Raw genomic sequence first — 21,790 nt, 5'->3', positions numbered from 1 at the left:
ACTCTCAGAATTAAGTTGCATATACCATTAATCAAATTAATTAAGAAGGACCAAGTGTGTTATAGCGCGGTACCTAGCACAACTACCAAAATGTGACCTAAGGGATATATAAAGGATATGAAGTGGCTAGGAAAATCCTTATAGGCATACAGTATTAAAATGCAGTATGAAATTGTATTTAAAAGTGATAGGTGGTTTTCATGTTATACTTGTCTTCCTCAAACTGTTCCTACTGCTCAAACTGCTCTGAAGATGGTGGCTGCTCCGGGTACTGGTACTCCTCCGAAGGATCAACGTCTACTCACGATCGCAATGACAAAACAAGTCCAGCACATACACATACATGCAAACAAGAGCAAACACTAAGAAACAGTACAACAATACATAAAAACAGCAAATAAAACTAAACTAGAACGATTCTATGCGTTACAACGATCGCGTGGACATAAAGAATACCTAAAATGGAGCTAGAACGCGAAAAATAGGCTTAAAACAGGGTCTAGGGGCTTTTCTTCAAGAAAAACTAAGTTTCTAGGGGTTTCTGCACAAAAACCAGGGACTAAAATGTAATTAAAGGGTAGATCTAGGGTCTAACTCGCAATACTGCAGGGGCTGGACTATGGGTTCTAATTCTAAAAAGCTCAGGGGCTAAAACACTAAAAACAGGACTTAACTGTAATTACTTCTGAACTGTCTAGGACCGCGAGTTGGTTTCAAAGAAGATCAGGGTCTCTTTAGCAAAGTTGCCAGGCCGAACCGTTATCTAAGGATGAGGGCTGTTGGATCCAGATCTGGCGGCTTAGATCTAAACGGGGCATGATCTAATCTCGGGCGTCGGTTTTAGATCGGGCGGCTCAGGGCTGGGGACGCGCTGGAAGCGGCGGCGCCGCCACCGGCGACGCTTTCCGCGGCGGGGCTCTCGCCGGAGTAGGCCGACCTCGGCCGTCTGGGGCTCGATTTGACTCGGGTTTGGTCCTGGAGCACGAGCGCAGCATGGCTAATCCACTGGTGGGCTCAGAAGGGTAGTTCGGGGCTCGCACGCGGCTTGCCACGGCGAGGGGCGGTGTGAGCGGCAGCGGAGCGATAGCGAGCACCGTTCCGGCCTAGGAAAGGGCCTACGGGCCATTACAACTAGCGCAAAAGGACCGGGAAGGTACGGGGCTTCTCACCGAGGGCTCGTGGTGTCCGGAGTAGCAGCGTAGGGCGGTCAGCGAGGAGGACCGGCGTCGGCGCTGGGCGGAGCTCAAGGAAGGGGCCGCTGCTGGGCGTCTTCGGGCTTGCTGATCCACCGAGGAAGTCCGCGCGGGTCTTGTGCAGGTGTGATGGGGGTCAGGGCGATCTGAACCTCGCCGACGGCGAGTAATGGCGGCGGCGCAGGGTCTCACCTGGGACGGAGGTCAGGCGCAAACCCGGCGCGGGTGTGGACCCGGGTCGATGGCTGCGGGCTCGTGGAGACCCCTGGAGTCGAGGCGAAGCTCCTGCGGCGGTCGGTGGAGGCTGGGAGGCGGTGAAGCGGCGTGGCCGTGGCGGCGTAGAGGGTTTTGCGCGGCGGAGCTGCGGCGCAGGGGTGGCTAGGGTTGGAGACGGCGGCTGCGGGGTGGAGACGGGCTGCAGGGGTGTTGGCGCTCCTTAAGTACCCATTTTATCCCTTGTTTATCCTTGACAATGGCATGAATTTTATAACAAAATCACTAACCGTCCTAACCCCGGCCTAATTATTGGTCATTTTCACACTTGCACATATATTTTGGAGGAACTTCGTTTTTGCAGGTTTTTGGCCTATTTTGGAGCATGAAACGACAAGGCCCGTGATCGAGCGCTAACACAGAGAAAGAAGATGGCCAAACCTCAAAGAGAGGACCAAACCCCATGTTGATTCGAAGCCCATTCATGCACATCCATCCTCTTAGAGAGCCCAAAGGACCAAACCCACAAAGATGAGATCAAGATACTTCGGGATTAAGTAAAGCAAATGAAGATTTAAGGAAGGATTCCGTATCCTATCCTTTCCTCGAAGATATCTCCAAGATAACGACGTCAAAAGAGGTGCAATCGTGAAGGACATAAACTCTAGAAGATGCGAGGAGTCTACACGAGAAAGGAGGACATGAGGTGGCGAAGGAACAAGCCAGGCCGGCCGGCCTAGGCCCATTGGGCCGGCCGGCCCAGCCCTTTTTTAGGTCGGTTTGGCCTCCCCTTCGACCGGTGGCTTCCTCGGCTTATAAATAGCTCTCACCTTATTCAACTCGCGGCATCCATCCAACCAGAACTCGACGAAAACCTAGGGCCAAGACCGGAGGGAGACGACGGCCGCCGCAAGTCTTCGAAGTTGTCTAGGAGATGGCTTAGGCCACCCCTAGCCGCCATGACCTCCCTGCGAGGTTGTGCCATGGTGGAGTTCATGAGCAAGTTGGAGTCGTCGATGGTATGTACTCGGTGGTGACGACCAAACGAATCTATTATGTGAGTAATGATAATCATGTCTTCCGAATCTATTAGCGACCATGTTCTCTCTTTCGATTTCGTTCTTTTCTTTGGGTTTGCTTCATCCTAGATCTATTATCGATATAGATCGCTTAGCATGATCTTGTAATCATGGTGGCTAGAGGTTCATGGCGGAACTACCAAAGGGGGTTCGACTTGCTTCAGGGTATTTCGTTCAAAGGGGGGCGTCGTAACAGGCCGTACCCTCTGAGTAGGCGGAGTATCGAGGGATCAGATTGGAGATTTTGGGTTTAAAGATGCTTTTGATTGAGATGCATGACTTATTTGCTCGTTAGCTCGAACTACAACAAGATGACGATAGGCCTAGTCATGTCTTTGGTTTTGCTATGGTTACGCCTATATTCATGGATGAGATCAACCTTTGTACATCACTCATATCTATTAAAGGTTTACCCTTTATATGCAATCAATGCTTCATGTTAGGATAGATCTGTTAGATTATATGGAAAACCTTAGGTAGTTCTTTGTCGATCCACGGATTGATAAACCTTGGGGGAATACTCTTAGGGAAAAGCTACACGAACCGTGCGCTTGCGGTATACAAATCGGGGGCGCTAAGGAGCGTCAACAAGCTTTTCTGGCACCGTTATCGGGGATCGGCAACACGAACCCTAGGGATATCTATCTATCTTTTTGGACTAACCCTAATTTTATTATTGCATATATCCTGTGTTTCTTGTTTGTGTCCATGAATGCAGGTAAAACCCTAGACACAAAGCGACTGAGAAGTTCTCAATGTCCGTACTTTGACAAGTCCAATCTCATTCAAGCAAGTTGATGGCTACGTGAAGATTCGCTCTTTAGTGGTAGGTGCTAACTTTTGTTAGTGGCCTAGCATCCGCTATCGAGACCCCACTTCCCAAAGCAAAAGATGATAAATAAGGTACGCCACCGTGTCAATTAATTTTAAAGACTGATGTTTTTGGAAAGAATTATTTGTTCAAGCAATAGGTATGAAGCATGCCCGCGAAGAAAATCGTGCGATCATCATCATCTATGAAGTGTTACTGTTGTGATGAGTTTTTCGTCCAAGATCAGAGAAGTACCTGTGACGGCCCCGGTTTTCAAAATGTTAAGCAGGACAATTAAAACCTGTCATAATGCATAAGAAATTGAGGTGGCATATTATTAATGTCACGATAAACCAAAGTCTAGTTGAAGTCATAGTGAGAAAGTAAAATTTTGTACATGAATTGACGAGTTCTTCAAATCAATGTTTTTAAATGTTTAAAATATCTTTCGAATGGAAACAAACGAGTTTTAAAAATGAATTTCAAATCATTGCTCAAATAAATTTTTGTCCAAAACCAAAGTTGTAGGTTTTTGAATGACGAACAATTTTCGTGTTCAAAGCTTTTCGAGTTATCACACAAAAATGGGAGAAAATTTTGAATTTTGAAGTATATAGTACCTTTTCAAATACACTCAAGTTTCAAATTTTAACTTTCAAACGAAGCTTCAAATGAACTTTTGCCTAAAACGAAAGTTGTAGATCTCAAAATTTTGAACAACTTTGGTATTCAAGAGTTTTTAATTTGAGGTCAAGAAAATGGAGAAAAATTGAGTTTAGAAAATGAAGTTTTGGAATTTCGAGTTATTTACTAGTTTGCCATCACCTCCATCTCCTCTCTGTTTCTCGCCGTGACGGCCTTCGTCGCCGTCGCCTCGCCGTCGTCCACGCGTCGCCGCGCCGTTCAACCACCGTCGCCGCTTAAGCCGTCCGTCGAGGCCAATTTGGTTTTCGCCTCTCCACTCTCACCTCACCCGAGCCGAGCTCTGCTCGCACGCCACGCTCGCCGTGAGCCATGGCCGCCGCCGCCGCCCACGGCCACAGCGGCGCCCCGCGCCATCACCCTCTCTTTCCCCAAACCGAGTACCCCAGCACGACCACCGCCTCCCAGTGACCCTCCCAAACCCGTCCGCCCCTCTCAATCGCCGCCGGCAAGCCGTCGCCGCAGCACAGAGCCCCGCCGGCCGCCCGCTTCCCGTGGAGCTCCCACCTCCGGCCTTCTTCTGCCCCAACGGAGCCCGGGAATGGGATCCTCGAATCCCAGTGAAGCTCATCGGCCCAAGCCCGCCACCCCTTGCCCGCCGGAGCGCCGCTGTCGACGAGCCCCATCGCCGCCGGCCACTGGTGCTCGTGGAGGTGCCGCCTCGGACCACCTCTTCGCGAGCCAAGGCCACCAGCAGGTGCGCGACGACCTCCTCGTGCCCCTCCCCCACCTATCCCACGCCGTCGGAGCCTCTCCTCGTCGGGAAAAGCCGCGCCGACCCTCCTCTATTCCTGGTCCGACCAGGGACCTCGGGTTAAAAGAAAACAAAGTTCCAGGGGCCTAGATGCAAAAGTTCGTTTCCTTTTTCTTTTGTTTTCAAAAACAGCAAACTTGTAAATTCCATATAAAATTGTAGAGAAATAATAAAAATGCAAACTAAAATGTTTTGGAATCCTTAGATCAAAACCTACAACGTTTGTTACATCCACTTTTGCATTTGACCAATAGTTTTATCTCTAGATTAAATATTAGTTTAATCCACATTTGTATGTATCTCAAGTTCTACCCATGATATTTAGCTTATTTTTATTCAGTGTGCTACACTCTAGATGAATAGCTTACTGTAAAAAGTTTAGGACATTTTGACAACTCTAGATATAGGTTTCTTTAGATCTTGGTTTATGCCTAGTTTAAATAGTTTTATTGCTCCAAGTTGTTCTACTATGTTTCATAAGTTGAAACTTTTATAGTACCTTTGTGTTGGTTCCTAATTACTATAGAAAAAGTTTGAGAATTTTTAGTTAAGCTCAACTTGACCAAATAATTTTTGGTAAGGAGAAATACATTAAATCATGAAAAATAGTCTCTGTAACTGGAAAAAAATCTGATATTTCTTTTACTGGAGCTTTTAGTTGGGTACATATTCATTCAAGTAAATTATGAACCTCTAAAACATACTAGAACTAGCTGTACAAAGTAATCTTGTTCCCTGCAGTTATATTTTGTTGTATTTTCCATGCCTTGTGTACTTATGGTCTGAATCTGGAAATTTTGCAGTAAGCTCATTCTAAGATACATAACACTCGGTTAAAGTTTAATTACCAGTGCTTGCATGTTTTGACATGTAAAATTTATCCTTGTTCGACTAGTGTTTGTTGAGACACTTGTATTGCACGACTTAGCAAGATTTTGAAACTCACCCCTAGTTCCTTTATGAACTAAATGGTATTAAATTACTACTCTATAAATGATTGCCCAATATTTGTTAATTAAGAAGTATCACATCCAAACTCACTTTAGGTGGACTACAACTTTATCGTGAAGGAAAAGAATAATAACATCTACATTGTTGAGCAACTCGGGGCTTTGCATTCATACATATGCATTGTCGCATTTCTTTTAGGTACGATAGAAGAACCGTGTGAATGACGTGATATTGGAGCTGAGCCAGAAGACGGTGAATGGTGGATACGTCTAGAAGATGGACGGATGGATCCCGATACACAAGACCGAAGGAAGCGGCTCACTGAGCAGTTATTCTCTAACTAACACTGACCTAGTGTTAATCCCAGGCAAGCCCCGGAGCATGTCCTAGCTATTTTAAATTTATGCAACTTATTATTGTTTCTATCTACTTGCGCATTTAAGTTTAAAGGAGTTGCTTGGAACCTTAGCTGCATAATTCCTAGGTACCTATGCTTGAACACTAGTATGTGTAGGTCGCTAGATGGCTAGGCTAATGATTCGGTAGAAGTCGAGTGATTTCCTGTCACTCGCGAGAATTATAGGAGTTGAATGTCTACTATATACTGCAACTATAAGGCTCATGGGCGGGGTTGTGGTACTTATGATGCCCCGTCTGTTTAGTGAAAGATGGTAAGGCCATGGTGTGTGGTAGTGGTGGTTAAGCTTTTGAACGTACTAACCACATGCCGACAAATATGATAATCGGTAAGCTTAAGTACTGGATTGCACCGATGCCGGAACATACTCCCCACCGTCCTTGAACGTTGTTCTCATGCGGCCACATGCGGGTGCAAGAAGGCTCACGACCCGGCGTCGTACCGTGGCGTGGATTCTTGTAGTCGACGGCGGTGGGCCTGTTCCGTGAATCGGGAATTGAAGGGAAAAGTCGCGTGGGCGAAGCGAGACGTCGATCCCCATGCGTGTGTGTTAGGTCTGCCTGGCCAGGTTAACAAATTCGATTCGAATCGTCCGCTTCTCACGGTTTGGGACTGCTTAACCCTTTTGCCACATAGAGTAAAAAGTGGAATATGATGATGATGAATATGGTTGAATGAGAAAAGATAATTGCTTTCTCACCATGTATGCTATTGGATAGATGCTCACCTAGAATGGTTAATTGAGCTAGAACCTGAAAGCTAAAACCTGAAATTAAGGATCTACTCTTTATTGCTTTTCGGTAAAACAAACCCCTCAAGCTAAAAGCCTTGCATGTCTAGATAAAGGGCTAAGTATACCCTTAGTCGGGTAAGCCTTGCTGAGTATTAGTATACTCAGCCAAGGCCGTCATCCGCGTGCTGCCGATATGGTCGACGGGGATCCTGCCCGGCGTGATCGTCGGGCAGCAGATGTTCCCGACGCTGCAGGCCAAGACGATGCAGCGGAAGGTGGGCGGCCGGGAGATCCCTGCGGCCACCTTCGGCGTCTTCAGCATCCTGACGCTCACCGTCTGGGTGGCTGTGTACGACCGCGCGCTGGTGCGGCCCCTGTCCCGGCTCACGAGCCACACGCGCGGGCTCAGCCTGCGCCAGCGGATGGGCACCGGCCTGGTGCTCTTTGCCGTGGCCATGGCCGTGGCCGCGCGCTGAGAGCGTCCGCCGCGCCACTGCCATCGCCGAGGGGCTCATCGACGGCCCCCGATACCCATGTCGACCATGCGCCTGGTGCCGCAGCACTGCCTAACGGGGCTCGCCGAGGCGCTGAACCTCATCGGGCAGATCGAGTTCTACTACTCCGAGTTCCCCAAGACCATGTCCAGCATCGGGGTGTCGCTGCTGGTGCTCGGCCTCGGCTTCGGCGCCGTGCTGGGCAGCGCCATTATCGCCATCATCGGTGCCATGACCTGGAGCGGCGGCCACAACCTAGGCATCGCGACTTCTGCGTCACGATCCCCCGCCGCCGCCCCTGGGTCGCGACGCACGGCGCAGATGGATTTGGATGGAGGAGTATACACGTCCATATGGAAAAAAATACGAGGAACTGTACCCTGTGGGTGGGCCTTAGGAGGGGAAAGAAGTATTCTGATGGTATATCTCCAATATAGTGAATTGTAATAGCATATTTCCAACTTCTGAAAGTTGTAATGGTATATCTCCAATTGACCCTTTTAATTTTGGTGGCAAGTAAACCGCAGCCCTGCGCATCTGCATGCTGCCATGCAAGAGGACTAGAGCAGCCGCTGATTCTGTCCTCATTTGTTACAGAAAGACCTCAAGCAAGAGCTGCATGATCTTTTGACCTTCACCTTAATTTGCCCGGCAAAATCTAAAATGACAAACTTTTAGGAATGCAGCGAGTACTCCGGTAGGGAAGGGACTCCTTTGCAATCAGTCCCTCTTGCCTTGGGGTTGACACGTGGGCCCGGTCGCCCCCTGCCTTGGGGCTGACGCACGGGCCCCACACCGACCGGGCCCACGCGCCAGCCCCCAAGGGGGGGACTGAACTGTAGGCAAGTCTCGTCCATCCGGTAGTATAGACTTGCAACGGGTAACCAGCCGCCTTGCCCCGTCATCCCGTGCCATTCTGCGCTGCGCTCCCTTTCTCCCTCCCTCCATCCCCGCCCTGGCCCTCCCCCACAAGGACACCACCACCGCACAGCTACCGCCCAAATCGCGGCATAGAATGGGGCCCGGCCAGCCATGGCGCCCTTCGTCTTCTTCACCCCCCCCCGCCAGCCCCGCATCTGGCCCGGATTAGCCTAGCCGGCCGCGGTTCCCCTCTACGGATCGCCCAACCCACCGCCAGGTATGTACCACGTCTCGTGTCCTCTCGTCCTGTTCTCCTCATCGGCCGCCGCCAGCCGCTCCGCTTGTTGTCCCCGCCTCCTGCCATCAATGGCTACCGATTCCGCGCTTCTCCTCGCTGTTAATTCGACGCCGCACCTTGGGATGCGGCGTTCCTGTACCTAGATTGGCGTGCACTGTTTGGTGCGGCTGAGAATGTTCGTGCGTTGCTGTCGAATTCGGTAATTGGGGCTATACGGGGTGATGGAAAAATAGTGCGAAGAAAACACAGCAAAGGCATCGGGGCTCGGTTGTTGAATCTTGCGCCGTGCCTGCTGTGACGGAACCACCAAATTAAAACTCTAATTAAGCGTAATGGCCATCATTTGAACACATCGGGTGCATTAGCTTAACGGCTTAATTTGGCGATCCTTTCTCAACCCACGGCCTGATCGAAACAACACCGGTAGTCCCTCGCGAAGGTGGGCGCAGATGGTACAAGCACGACACACTACTTAGAAAATACAAGAGCGAACATGACACAAAACATTAAGTTTTACAAGCCGAGTTCAAATATATATATTTGTACAATTAATTTACAAAACTTTACAATAGATGTGACTGAAAATCGAAATCAAAAGGTCCTACATCTATTCTAACTATCACCAGTTCTGATCCACCAAGACCGGTCAGACCGGTTCTCCCAACCGGTCGGACCGGTCGGCACTACCTACCGACACCACCGGTCAGACCGGTCCCACGGACCGGTCAGACCGGTCTGCGCAAAACAGAAGGCTGCACACTTAGCCCTCAAGTGTACAACACTACAACGCCCTAACTTGAAGGGTCTCTCTCCACCACTTCCCACCCATTTGCATCTCTGCGGATGAATTTAACGCAGCAGGGGCAGAAATCGACGTCCGGGTGTCCTGAAATAATAATTGTGGCAACAAACCCTGAGTATACTAATACTCAGCAATGCTTACCCGACCGGTGGGTATAACTTAGCCCACATACCTAGACATGCACAGCATTTGGCTGGTGGTTATTTTTGCAGAAAGAGCGACTAAAGTATTTTCCTTACTTTCATTATTTTAGCTCCAGGTTCTATATAAATGAACTCTCATCTAATATTTGCATAGACCCACTATATCAATCATGGTGAGGCAAGCAAAAATAATTCCATATGCTCAATATTTTATATATATATATATATATATATATATATATATATATATATATATATATATATATATATATATATATATATATATATATATATATATATATATATATATATAACTCACATTCTAATATTTTGCTACGATGCAGCAAAGAGATCAAGGCCCTCATAACCGCGAGACACGGCGAATCGATCCGATTTAACCTTGCAAGGTGGACCTAACCAACACGGCACGCATTTGCCCCGTCGGACTATACATGCCAACCATTCTCCTTCCTGCCTCGAACTACAGAACCGCCCCACCTGCATATAATCAGCCGAGCCCTACGAGAGACCACCAAAAGTAAACATATACATCCCGATTCTCCGCGGCCACTCGACTCGCCCTAAGGGGTGGGTAGAAGTTCTGTACTTTCGAAGCAAGGCAGTACTCGGCTTACCGGTTTCGACTACCTCCTACTCCCGGCATGCGGTTAGTACAATTCAATCCCTGATCAGCACTGCCGACAACGACCGGTCCTTAATCGACTCAGACTGAGCCAAAGCACCCAGGAACCCTATCCTGCGGCCATACCTATACATCATCCCCGCCCGGTCTCACATCTCCATCTCCATATCAATAACTCAGGTACTATAATATCAGTGGACATAACCTATATCTCGCGAGTAACTGGATATTACTCGACTTCTATATATCCTATATCTCGCGAGTGACAAGAAGTCACTCGACTTCTACCGAGAACTCTTAAGCATAGCATTACTATCGTCCTATCATACTAGTATAAACTCCAGAAAACCTAGAGATCATGCAACTAGGGTTTCAACCAATTTCTATACGTAATGCACAAGTAATATATATATATATATATTGTCATAATTTAAATAAATAGGTTGTGCTCCGGGGCTTGCCTTGCGTCTGCTGCTCAACACTGGGGTGAGTTGGGCCTTGGGCCGACTCCCCGCGAACCTCCTCCTGCGGGGCTTGCCCCTGCGGCTCCTGTGGCTCCGCAACCACCTCGTATACGACCTCCTCCGCCGCGGTTGCTACACGTATGCATATGCATATGACATGAGAATGCAACCATGACTTATAAAAATTACTAGCAACTAATAGCCAAAATAATCTATAACTGATTGTGCCCACTACCCCGACTTTACACCCTCTCAGCCAACCCCCACCGGTCAGACCGGTCCATCCGACCAGTCAGACCGGTCACACTAACCCAGCCGCATCACCGGTCAGACCGGTCCCTCCGACCGGTCAGACCGGTCCCAACCAGAACAGAAGCTAGAATCCATGACGCGGCGAAAATCATCCACCAATTCTAAAACCCTTCTAGGATCTAGTTCAGGAATACACTAGGACGTATTTGACCGGAGGGAATCGATCACAACCATTTAGAACGAGAGATCAAGCCAAACCCTTGTTTACCTTGAGGTGAGCTCTCCCTTACACCAAGAACTTGAATTTAAGCGACTCAAGGAAGGAACACAGGGAGTTGATGATCCTCCACGCCGATTGAAGCTTCCTTCAACCTTGGATCAAGTGGGAAGGGAGGGATTTGGATTCTAGGGTTTGGGGGAGAAATGAGAGGGGAGAGCCTGAGCTCGGGCTAAGCACGGGGAGGGTGAGGGAGATGGTGGGGAGAAGAGAGAGAGTGATTTAAATGCTGTGGGGCCCAAACCCGCCAACTCGGGTTCGACCGGTCAGACTGGTCGCCTATACCGGTCAGACCGGTCCGGGCTGAACTGGCCCAGACTTGTTAAAAAGTTTCCCTCCAGTGGTTTGTGGAGCTAACGGCCGTAATTAGCCTTAATGACAGGTAATTAACACCTGAGGTGTTACAACCCTTCCCCCTAAAAGAAATCTCGTCCCGAGATTTAATGGAGTTATTAAATTGCAAGAAATATAGAAGGGTAGGTACCTTGGTAAGTTTGTAACAACTCCAGATATTTGGATTTAAGAAACTCTTCGGTTTCCCATGTGGCTTCTCGTTTGGAGTGATTGCTCCATTGAACCTTATAAAAATTGCTGGTTTGATTCAGAGTAACCCGAGTCTTGAAATCAACAATTTTTATTGGTTGCTCCGGATAGACAAGATCGGGCTCTAGTTGCAATTCCTCGATGTCAATCACCTTTTCTGGAACACAGTGGCACTTCCAGAGCTGGGAGACATGGAAAATATTATGAACCGCGGATAATTGGGCAGGAAGCTCCAGGCGATACGCTACCGGCCCACATTGCTCAATAATAGGAAAAGGCCCAACGTAGCGAGGTGCAAGTTTTCCTTTTACGCCGAATCGTTGAATCCCTTTCATTGGCAAGACCCGCAGGTAGACATGATCTCCCACCTGAAACAGGACGGATCGCCGTTTCTTATCCGCGTAACTCTTTTGTCGGGATCTTGCAATCTTTAAATTTTCCTAAATAACCCGAACTTGTTCTTCAGCCTCACAGACAATATCGAGTCCGAAAAAGTTCCTTTCTTCGGTTTCTGACCAATTCAGTGGGGTCCTACACCTTCATCCATACAATGCCTCAAATGGAGCCATTCTGGTGCTCTCTTGATAGCTAATGTTATAGGCGAACTCGGCTAAAGGTAGGCATTCATCCCATTTCTGACTGTAAGTGAGTGCACATGCCCTGAGCATATCCTCCAGAATCTGATTGACTCTCTCTATCTGGCCATCTGTCTGAGGATGATAGGCTGAACTACGGATCAGTTGTGTACCAAGAGCGGCATGAAAATGTTCCCAAAACCGGGCTATAAATTGAGTACCCTGGTCCGAAATGATTGTCTTTGGAATTCCATGGAGACTCAAAATACGGTCCATATACAATTGTGCATATTGTTTTGCCGTATGTGTTGTCTTTACCGGCAGAAAATGAGCCGACTTGGTAAGGCGATCCACAATAACCCATATGGAATCATGTCCTTTGGAAGTTTTGGGTAAGCCCACAATGAAATCCATACTGATGTCTTCCCACTTCCAGGATGGAATACTTAAGGGCTGTAAAGGGCGGGCTGATCTCAAATGGCTCGCTTTAACCCTCTGACAAGTGTCACATTCTAACACATATCTGGCAATTTCCCGCTTCATTCTGGTCCACCAGAAACGCTGCTTCAAATCTTGGTACATTTTATTACTGCCTGGATGGATTGAATACCTCGAGAGATGAGCTTCCTCAATTATCTGCTTCCGTAGCTCCAAATCCTTAGGCACCACCAGGCGATTGTTAAACCATAACACACCCTCACCATCCTGGTGAAAACATGCAGCCTTAGGATCATTTTCCCTAAACCTCTGCCTGATCTTCTCCATACCCGCATTATTTTTCTGAGCCTCCACAATTCGATCCCGGAGTGTAGGCGTGAGAGTAATATTAGCAAGTGTGCCTTCAGATACAATGGCCAGATTTAATTTCTCCATTTCTTGACATAAGGTTGCATGCACCGCTGTGGCTGAGATACAACTGCAACTGGCTTTGCAACTCAACGCATTGGCCACAACATTAGCCTTGCCCGGATGATAATGAATTTCCAGGTCATAATCCTTGATGAGTTCTAACCACCGTTTCTGGCGCAAATTCAGCTCACTCTGGGTGAAAATATACTTAAGACTCTTGTGGTCTGAATATATGTGAACATGATTACCAAGAAGATAATGGCGCTAGATCTTTAATGCATGCACGACCGCTGCCAGCTCCAGATCATGAGTAGCATAATTCTCTTCATGTCGTCTGAGGGCTCTGGAGGCATAGGCAATCACTCGTTGATCCTGCATAAGGACGCAGCCTAGGCCCGTTCCTGATGCATTACAACAAGTATTAATGGCCGAATAATATCCAGCGAAGACAAATAGGGATGAGACTGTAGCCAAGATCCGTACCTGATGCATCACAATACACATCAAAAGGCTGGGTAATATCTGGCTGAGTGAGGACAGGGACAGACGTCAGAAGCTTTCTCAAAGTCTGGAAGGCCTGCTCGCATTTGTCGTCCCAACTAAACCTCATCCCTTTCTTGAGTAACTCAGTCATGGGCCTAGCAATTTTAGAGAACTCCGGTACAAACCGGCGATAATAGCCTGCTAGCCTAAGGAAACTCCGGATCTCTGAAACAGACTCTGGAGTCTTCCAATTCAGGACATCCTGAATCTTGTTAGGATCAACAGAAATCCCCTTGTCTGAGATGATGTGGCACAAGAACTGGACTTCCTTGAGCCAGAAATCACATTTGCTAAATTTGGCATACAGCTTGTGCTCCCACAGGCGCTGAAGCACAATGCGAAGAAGCTCTGCATGCTCTTCCTCGTTATTGGAAAATATCAGAATGTCATCAATGAAAATCATGACGAACTTATCTAGCTCAGGCATGAATACCGAGTTCATGAGATACATAAAATGAGCAGGGGCATTGATTAGTCCGAAAGACATGACCAGATATTAACAAAGCCCGTATTTGGTGGAGAAAGCCGTCTTGGGAATATCTTCAACTCTGATCTTTATCTGATAATAACCCGAGCGGAGATCAATTTTTGAAAATACCCGGGCCCTGAATAGCTGATCAAACAGGATGTCAATCCGGGGAAGTGGGTATTTATTCTTGATTGTGACGGCATTCAAAAGTCTATAATCCACACACAACCTGAGGCTTTCATCTTTCTTTTTCACAAAGAGTGCAGGACAGCCCCAAGGTGACGTGCTAGGACGGATATAGCCTTTATCAAGCAGTTCTTGTAATTGTTTCTTTAACTCCACCAACTCATTGGGTGGCATCTGATAAGGTCTTCGGGAAATTGGTGCCGTTCCCGGTTGCAACTCAATGGCAAACTCCACATCACGATCAGGTGGCATTCCAGGCAAATCCTTCGGGAAGACGTCCGGATATTCGCATACCACGGGTATATCTGATAGCTTCTTGTCCTCGGCGTGGTTCACCGTATGGACCAACGGGGTGGAGCTCGCGAGAGACAAAGTCATCAAACCATGGACAAGAGAATTAATGTGCATAGATGAAGAAACAGTGTCAAGAATAACTCCGTGAACTCCCATCCAATTCATGCCGAGAATAATATCCATCTTCTGGGTTGGCAACACTATAAGCTGGGTGGCAAAAATTTTCCCCTGTAACTGCAAGGGAACTTGTCTAACGAGTTGATTAGTAATCAAGTGCCCCCAGGTGAGTGAATATTATATGGCCTGGATATGCTCTCCACCTTCTAACCCCAGTCTGCTTATACATTCTTTGCTAATAAATGTGTGAGATGCCCCAGAATCAAATAGCACAATAATGGGGTGTCTGTTAATAGAGAACGTACCCGACATCACTGGTGCTCCTTCAGGGATGGCCTCGAAGGTGGTATAGTGCACTTGTCCCGGTTTGAAATGAGCCACTTGCTGCTTCTGACTCTGCTGGCCGGACTGCTGGCGCTGCTTCGGTGGCATCGGACAGTTGCGTGCGAAATGCCCAGGCTGCCCACAGTTGTAGCACGGGAATAAATTGTGGCGCATCCCCGGCTGCTGCACCCATACTTTCTGCTCACCCTGCTGAGGAACAGGAGGTCTGGCTGTCCCCTGTGACGACGTGTACTAAGGGGGCCTGTATCCCCACTGCTGCTGTGGCTGGTGCTGAAAAGGGGCTCTCTGTGGGCCCGACTGTACTAGGTGGAACCTCTGAGGAGCATTGCCAGAAGATCCCACAGCCGGTGCCTTTCTCTTTTTCTCAGCCTTGTGAGCTAGATGGGCGTCCTCCTGAATGATAGCCCCGTTGACTAGCTCACTGAAACTGTCGAACCTGACCATTGCCAAGCGATCCTGGAGCTTGCTACTGAGCCGTACCTGAAACAAGCCTGCTTCTTCTCATCGGTGTCCACATGATACCCGGCATACTGTGATAGAGTGTTGAAGGCCTAGGAATACTGTAGCACACTGTTATTGCCCTGCTTCAGGGCCAAGAACTCCGTGAGCTTCCTTCTAATCACCCCCGCTGGAATGTGATGTGCCCTGAAGGCTTTCTTGAACTGTGCCCAAGTAAACCGGGTGTCCGCGGGGAGCATTGCCACATGATTGTCCCACCATGTGCGTGCTGGGCCCCTAAGCTGCTGAGCGGCAAACCCTACCTTGTCCCCATCATTGTACGGGAGCAGGGTGAATTTGGACTCTATAGTCCGAAGCCAGCTGTCTGCCTCCAGTGGTTCATCCGCCTTATGGAAGAGCGGTGGTTGAGTAGCCAGGAACTCTGGATATCCAGGAGCAGGCGGCTGGTGGTGATGTTCAGGCTGCGGTGCTCTGCCCTGCGCCACAAGCTCACGGAGGAGTGTCGTCTGCTCATCGCGCCCAGTGAGCATGGCCGCAATGGCCTGGGCCAACTCGGGAGGGTTTGGTGGTTCTCCCATTCTGCATTCAACCATGATCGGGTTAGTTACAATTTTTTTATTCCTTAAGAAAAATCTTGACTGCAACCAATATCCGAATCATGGAAGAAATCGCCGAAAATCAATTATTTGAACACAACTTAGGGGTCTCTGTCTGCGCTCAACCGGTCAGATCGGTGCAACCGACCGGTCAGACTGGTCTGCATGGCTCTGCATGGGCTTGACATAGATCAACCGGTCAGACCGGTGGCCAAGACCGGTCAGACCGGTCCCCAGCAGGAATAAACTTCTAAGTCCTAACTGTGCACCAACCCCAAAATTCAAAACATTTACTGCAATTTGGAAATCGCGATGCCATGATGCATGATACAATACATGAACTCCCGTGCCAAACTTTCACATGCAACCAAAAATTTAAATGTCATGATGCATGATAAATTAGCGTCCTACGTTAACCTCTCGACCAAAACTGAAACCCTACTTACGACTCTAGCAATTAATATATATCTAGGACTTACTTCGCATAATTCCCACCCATACTACTTAACTACTTCTCACCCTAAGTCAGAATTTCATTTTTAGTTTGTAATATTTAAAAATTAGTCATACTCGTACCACCCCTATTGCGTTTCGGCTCTGATACCAGCTGTGACGGAACCACCAAATTAAATTCTAATTAAGCGTAATGGCAGTCATTTGAACACATCGGGCGCATTAGCTTAACGGCTTAATTTGGCGATCCTTTCTCAACCCACGGCCCGATCGAAACAACACCGGTAGTCCCACGCGAAGGTGGGCGCAGATGGTACAAGCACGACACACTACTTAGAAAATACAAGAGCTAACACGACACGAAACATTAAGTTTTACAAGCCGAATTCAAATATATATATTTATACAATTAATTTACAAAACTTTACAATAGATGTGACTAAAAATCGAAATCAAAATGTCCTACATCTATTCTAACTATCACCAGTTCTGATCCACCAAGACCGGTTAGACCGGTTCTCCCAACCGGTCGGACCAGTCGGCACTACCTACCGACACCACCGGTCAAACCGGTCCCACGGACCGGTCAGACCGGTCTGCGCAAAACAGAAGGCTGCACACTCAGCCCTCAAGTGTACAACTCTACAACGCCCTAACCTGAAGGGTCTCTCTCCACCACTTTCCACCCCTCTGCATCTCTGCGGATGAATTTAACGCAGCAGGGGCAGAAATCGACGTCCGGGTGTCCTGAAATAATAATTGTGGCAACAAACCCTGAGTATACTAATACTCAGCAATACTTACCCGACCAGTGGGTATAACTTAGCCCACATACCTAGACATGCGCGGCATTTGGCTGGTGGTTATTTTTGCAGAAAGAGCGACTAAAGTAGTTTCCTTACTTTCATTATTTTAGCTCCAGGTTCTATATAAATGAACTCTCATCTAATATTTGCATAGACCCACTATATCAATCATGGTGAGGCAAGCAAAAATAATTCCATATGCTCAATATTTTATATATATGTATATAACTCACATTCTAACATTTTTAGATCAAGGCCCTCATAACCGCGAGACACGGTGAATCGATCCGATTTAACCTTGCAAGGTGGACCTAACCAACACGGCACGCATTTGCCCCGTTGGACTATACATGCCAACCATTCCCCTCTCTGCCTCGAACTACAGAACCGCCCCACCTGCATATAGTTAGCCGAGCCCTACGAGAGACCACCAAAAGTAAACATATGCATCCCGATTCTCCGCGGCCACTCGACTCGCCCTAAGGGGTGGGTAGAAGTTCTGTACTTTCGAAGCAAGGCAGTACTCGGCTTACCGTTTCGACTACCTCCTACTCCCGGCATGCGGTTAGTACAATTCAATCCTTGATCAGCACTGCCGACAACGACCGGTACTTAATTGACTCAGACGGGACTAAGGCACCCAGGAACCCTGTCCTGCGGCCATACCTATACATCATCCCCGTCCGGTCTCACATCTCCATCTCCATTTCAATAACTCAGGTACTATAATATCAGTGGACATAACCTATATCTCGCGAGTAACTGGATATTACTCGACTTCTATATATCTTATATCTCGCGAGTGACAAGAAGTCACTCGACTTCTACCGAGAACTCTTAAGCATAGCATTACTATCGTCCTATCATACTAGTATAAACTCTAGAAAACCTAGAGATCATGCAACTAGGGTTTCAACCAATTTCTATACGTAATGCGTAAGTAATATATATATATATATATATATATATATATATATATATATATATATATATATATATATATATATATATATATATATATTGTCATAATTTAAATTAATAGGTTGTGCTCCGGGGCCTGCCTTGCGTCTACTGCTCAACACTGGGGGAGTTGGGCCTTGGGCCGACTCCCTGCGAACCCCCTCCTGCGGGGCTTGCCCCTGCGGCTCATGTGGCTCCGCAACCACCTCGTATACGACCTCCTCCGCCGCAGCTGCTACACGTATGCATATGCATATGACATGAGAATGCGTGCATGACTTATAAAAATTACTAGCAACTAATAGCCAAAATAATCTATAACCGATTGTACCCACTACCCCGACTTTACACCCTCTCAGCCAACCCCCACCGGTCAGACCGGTTCATCCGACTGGTCACACTAACCCAGCCGTATCACCGGTCAGACCGGTCCTTCCGACCGGTCAGACCGGTCCCAAGCAGAACAGAAGCTAGAATCCATGACGCGGCGAAAATCGTCCACCAATTCTAAAACCCTTTTAGGATCTAGTTCAGGGATACACTAGGACGTATTTGACCGGAGGGAATCGATCACAACCATTTAGAACGAGAGGTCGAGCCAAACCCTTGTTTACCTTGAGGTGAGCTCTCCCTTACATCAAGAACTTGAATCCAAGCGACTCAATGAAGGAACACAGGGAAGGGAGGGATTTGGATTCTAGGGTTTGGGGGAGAAATGAGAGGGGGAGAGCCTGAGCTCGGGCTGAGCACGGGGAGGGTGAGGGAGATGGTGGGGAGAAGAGAGAGAGAGTGATTTAAATGCTATGGGGCCCAAACCCGCCAACTCGGGTTCGACCGGTCAGACCGGTCGTTTATACCGGTCAGACCGGTCCGGGTTGAACTAGCCCAGACTTGTTAAAAAGTTTCCCTCCAGTGGTTTGTGACGCTAACGGCCGAAATTAGCCTTAATGACAAGTAATTAACACCTGAGCTGTTACAGCTGCCATCTTCAATTCCCCTCGCGAATTCGTCGAGATCGATGCGGATTTGGATCATTACCACGCCTGCTCGGCCGTTTGCTGCCTGCCATTTCGCTTGCTCCTTCCATGATGCACGGCTGCTAACAGATTCTCGGCTTCCACTTCCTCTGCCTGCGTTTTTGTTTTCTACCGGAAAGCGCAATCGATATTATGTTCTAAATGTCTGTAGTGGCTATTTCTTTAGTCTCTACACGGGTATTTTATACAGGGGAATATTTGTTGAAATGATGTACGGAGGGCAGAAAAGAATGGAAGAATCAGGGGGTGGTTGCCTTGTTGGATTGGATTGGAGCCTGCGCCACATATTTAACTCCAAATCCGCTGGGATACGCTTCTTTTTTCGGGTCTCTTTGTTTCTTTCCGCTTTTTGCTGGAGCCGCGGATTTGATGCCTCACCAACACCAAGAGCACCATCTAAGTTCCCCAGTTCATCTTCTTAATCTCTCAACTGGGGGCCTCATTGTGCAAACAAGATGTGCCTAGTTATCTGTCTGTGTGTTTCAGGTTCTTCCTTCCGTTTATGCAACTGGAAGCATTAGTCTCCTAGCTGATTTTGTGTTGACATATTTCTTGTGTACTACCTAAGCTGGTTCAGCTGCAAAACAATGGCGACTTCCAAGAAGGATCCCCTAAATCTCAGTAGAGGCAGGATGTCGCCCAACCTCAGGCCGTCCAGCAGTGAGTCCTCCGGGTACGGGTATGGTGCTAGGCGGGCACGGTCGGTTCCAAGCTCCCCGGACCGCAAATTTGGCACCTCAGCTTCATCAGGAGCGGCCTCAGGCTCCCTAGATGTGCAGCGTCCGTCATTGTCCAGCGCTGGCCGATCCGTCTCATCACGAACCATGGGCTCATCCTTCCATGGGAGCAGGGCACAGCCATTACCAGGTGCAGCCTCAAAGCCGAACCTGGCAAGGGCGAAATCAGACAAGGTGAGCACCAGTTCACAGCGGCCTCCAGCGCTTGCTGTGCCGCCAGGCAACTCCTTCCAAGGACATGACCAGGAATGCAGCTAAGGGGTCGCCATCTACCTTGCTAAGGAGTAAACCCTCTCCAAGGGCTAGTGCTGACAGTTGCAAGGCAGTGGCATCTCCGAAACCCAGAAGCCAAAGGGGGGCATTGCCAGGTTCTGCCAGAGGAGACAGAGTTCAGCAGATGTCCACTGCAAGCTCACCTGGTGCTGCTGCAAAAAAGAGATTGGATGCTGTTAATGGTGCTACTGCCAGCTCAAAGGCCAAAAGTGTTTCTCAGAAGGCAATGGCCTCATCTGCAACCGGGAAGGAGAAAGATAAGGGTCTACCAGTACAGTTTAAAGAAACTGATATCATAAACACCCCGTCCATAGATGAGCACTTGCATGAGGAGCTCCCTGATCCAAACGATCTGCAATCTATGAACGTGACTGTACCTGATCAGCATGAGCCATATTCCAATCAACCTGACCAAGTCAAAGATGAGGAGGAATCCAAGGGACACTCCTCTGAAGCGAAAGTAGATGCAGGTGCTAATGAGATGCATAATGGAGGGCAGGATGCCAATGGCAGCATCAAAACTATATATGAATGTGGACTTGTTGAGAAGGAGGCGGCTGATTGGAGTGTGGACAAAGCGGTGCCAAGGACTGAAGTGGCTCAAGCATGGAGGAAGGATGATCCCAAGGGTAATGACATGATCGAGGAAACCAAAAGCAAGCTACTGGAGGAGAGGAAGAGTAGGGTGAAGGCATTGGTGGGGGCCTTTGAGACGGTCTTGTCATTCAAGGAATAGTCTGAATTTCATCGTCGCATATGTTCTTTCATCAATGTTGAATACATCCTGTCATGAATATATGTCATCACGAGGAGCTGTGTTTATGTGATGATTTCCTTGGTTCATTGTACTTGATGTCATATTTCTTTTTTCCTGGATTATCGCTGCTTTTATTGTTTCAGAGATGAATTAAATGCTGCTGATTATCAAGAGAATATTTGGATTATGAGACGAGGAATCATATATGCACTCTCTTTTCTTATCTTGCAAAATGAGCTCCATTATTGCGCCAGGTTATTACCCATGCTGAATGCTGATACATATATGATATGCACCTTAAAATGACAGTACATTCTGCGCTAAAATGTATGTTTCTTATACAGATAGTTCAACTGATATTTGTTGGAATCGAGTAATGTTGAAATTTGACACTAAATCAAGTGTAAAGCTTGAGTTTCACTTGCCATGTTCACTTATACACTATGCTGAATGTTTTTGAGAAATGTATACGGAGTTACCATGAAGCATAAACTATTCTGAATTGCTTCGCTGCATTTTTACGGGTGGCACATGGGACGACTTTGTCAAAGCGATTACGACAGTGCAAGCAAGAAAACTACCAGTATGAACTATATATTGCCAGCAGCCTAGTAGCATAGAACAGTTTATTCATGTTAACCTGTCTACTTTAATAATACGTTAATAATTTTGTTCTTACAAAAATCGTGTCAATATAGTTCCA

General features: G+C 47.7%; 1 pseudogene; it reads left to right on the top strand.

The window, feature by feature from the left end:
• Nucleotides 1–8,413: 8,413 nt before the first annotated feature.
• Nucleotides 8,414–21,286, top strand: LOC120700999 (annotated as a pseudogene).
• Nucleotides 21,287–21,790: the final 504 nt, after the last annotated feature.

This window comes from Panicum virgatum, chromosome 1K (genome assembly GCF_016808335.1).
Source record: "Panicum virgatum strain AP13 chromosome 1K, P.virgatum_v5, whole genome shotgun sequence".
Lineage (NCBI taxonomy): Eukaryota > Viridiplantae > Streptophyta > Magnoliopsida > Poales > Poaceae > Panicum > Panicum virgatum.
This window is presented reverse-complemented; position numbering and strand designations above follow the sequence as displayed.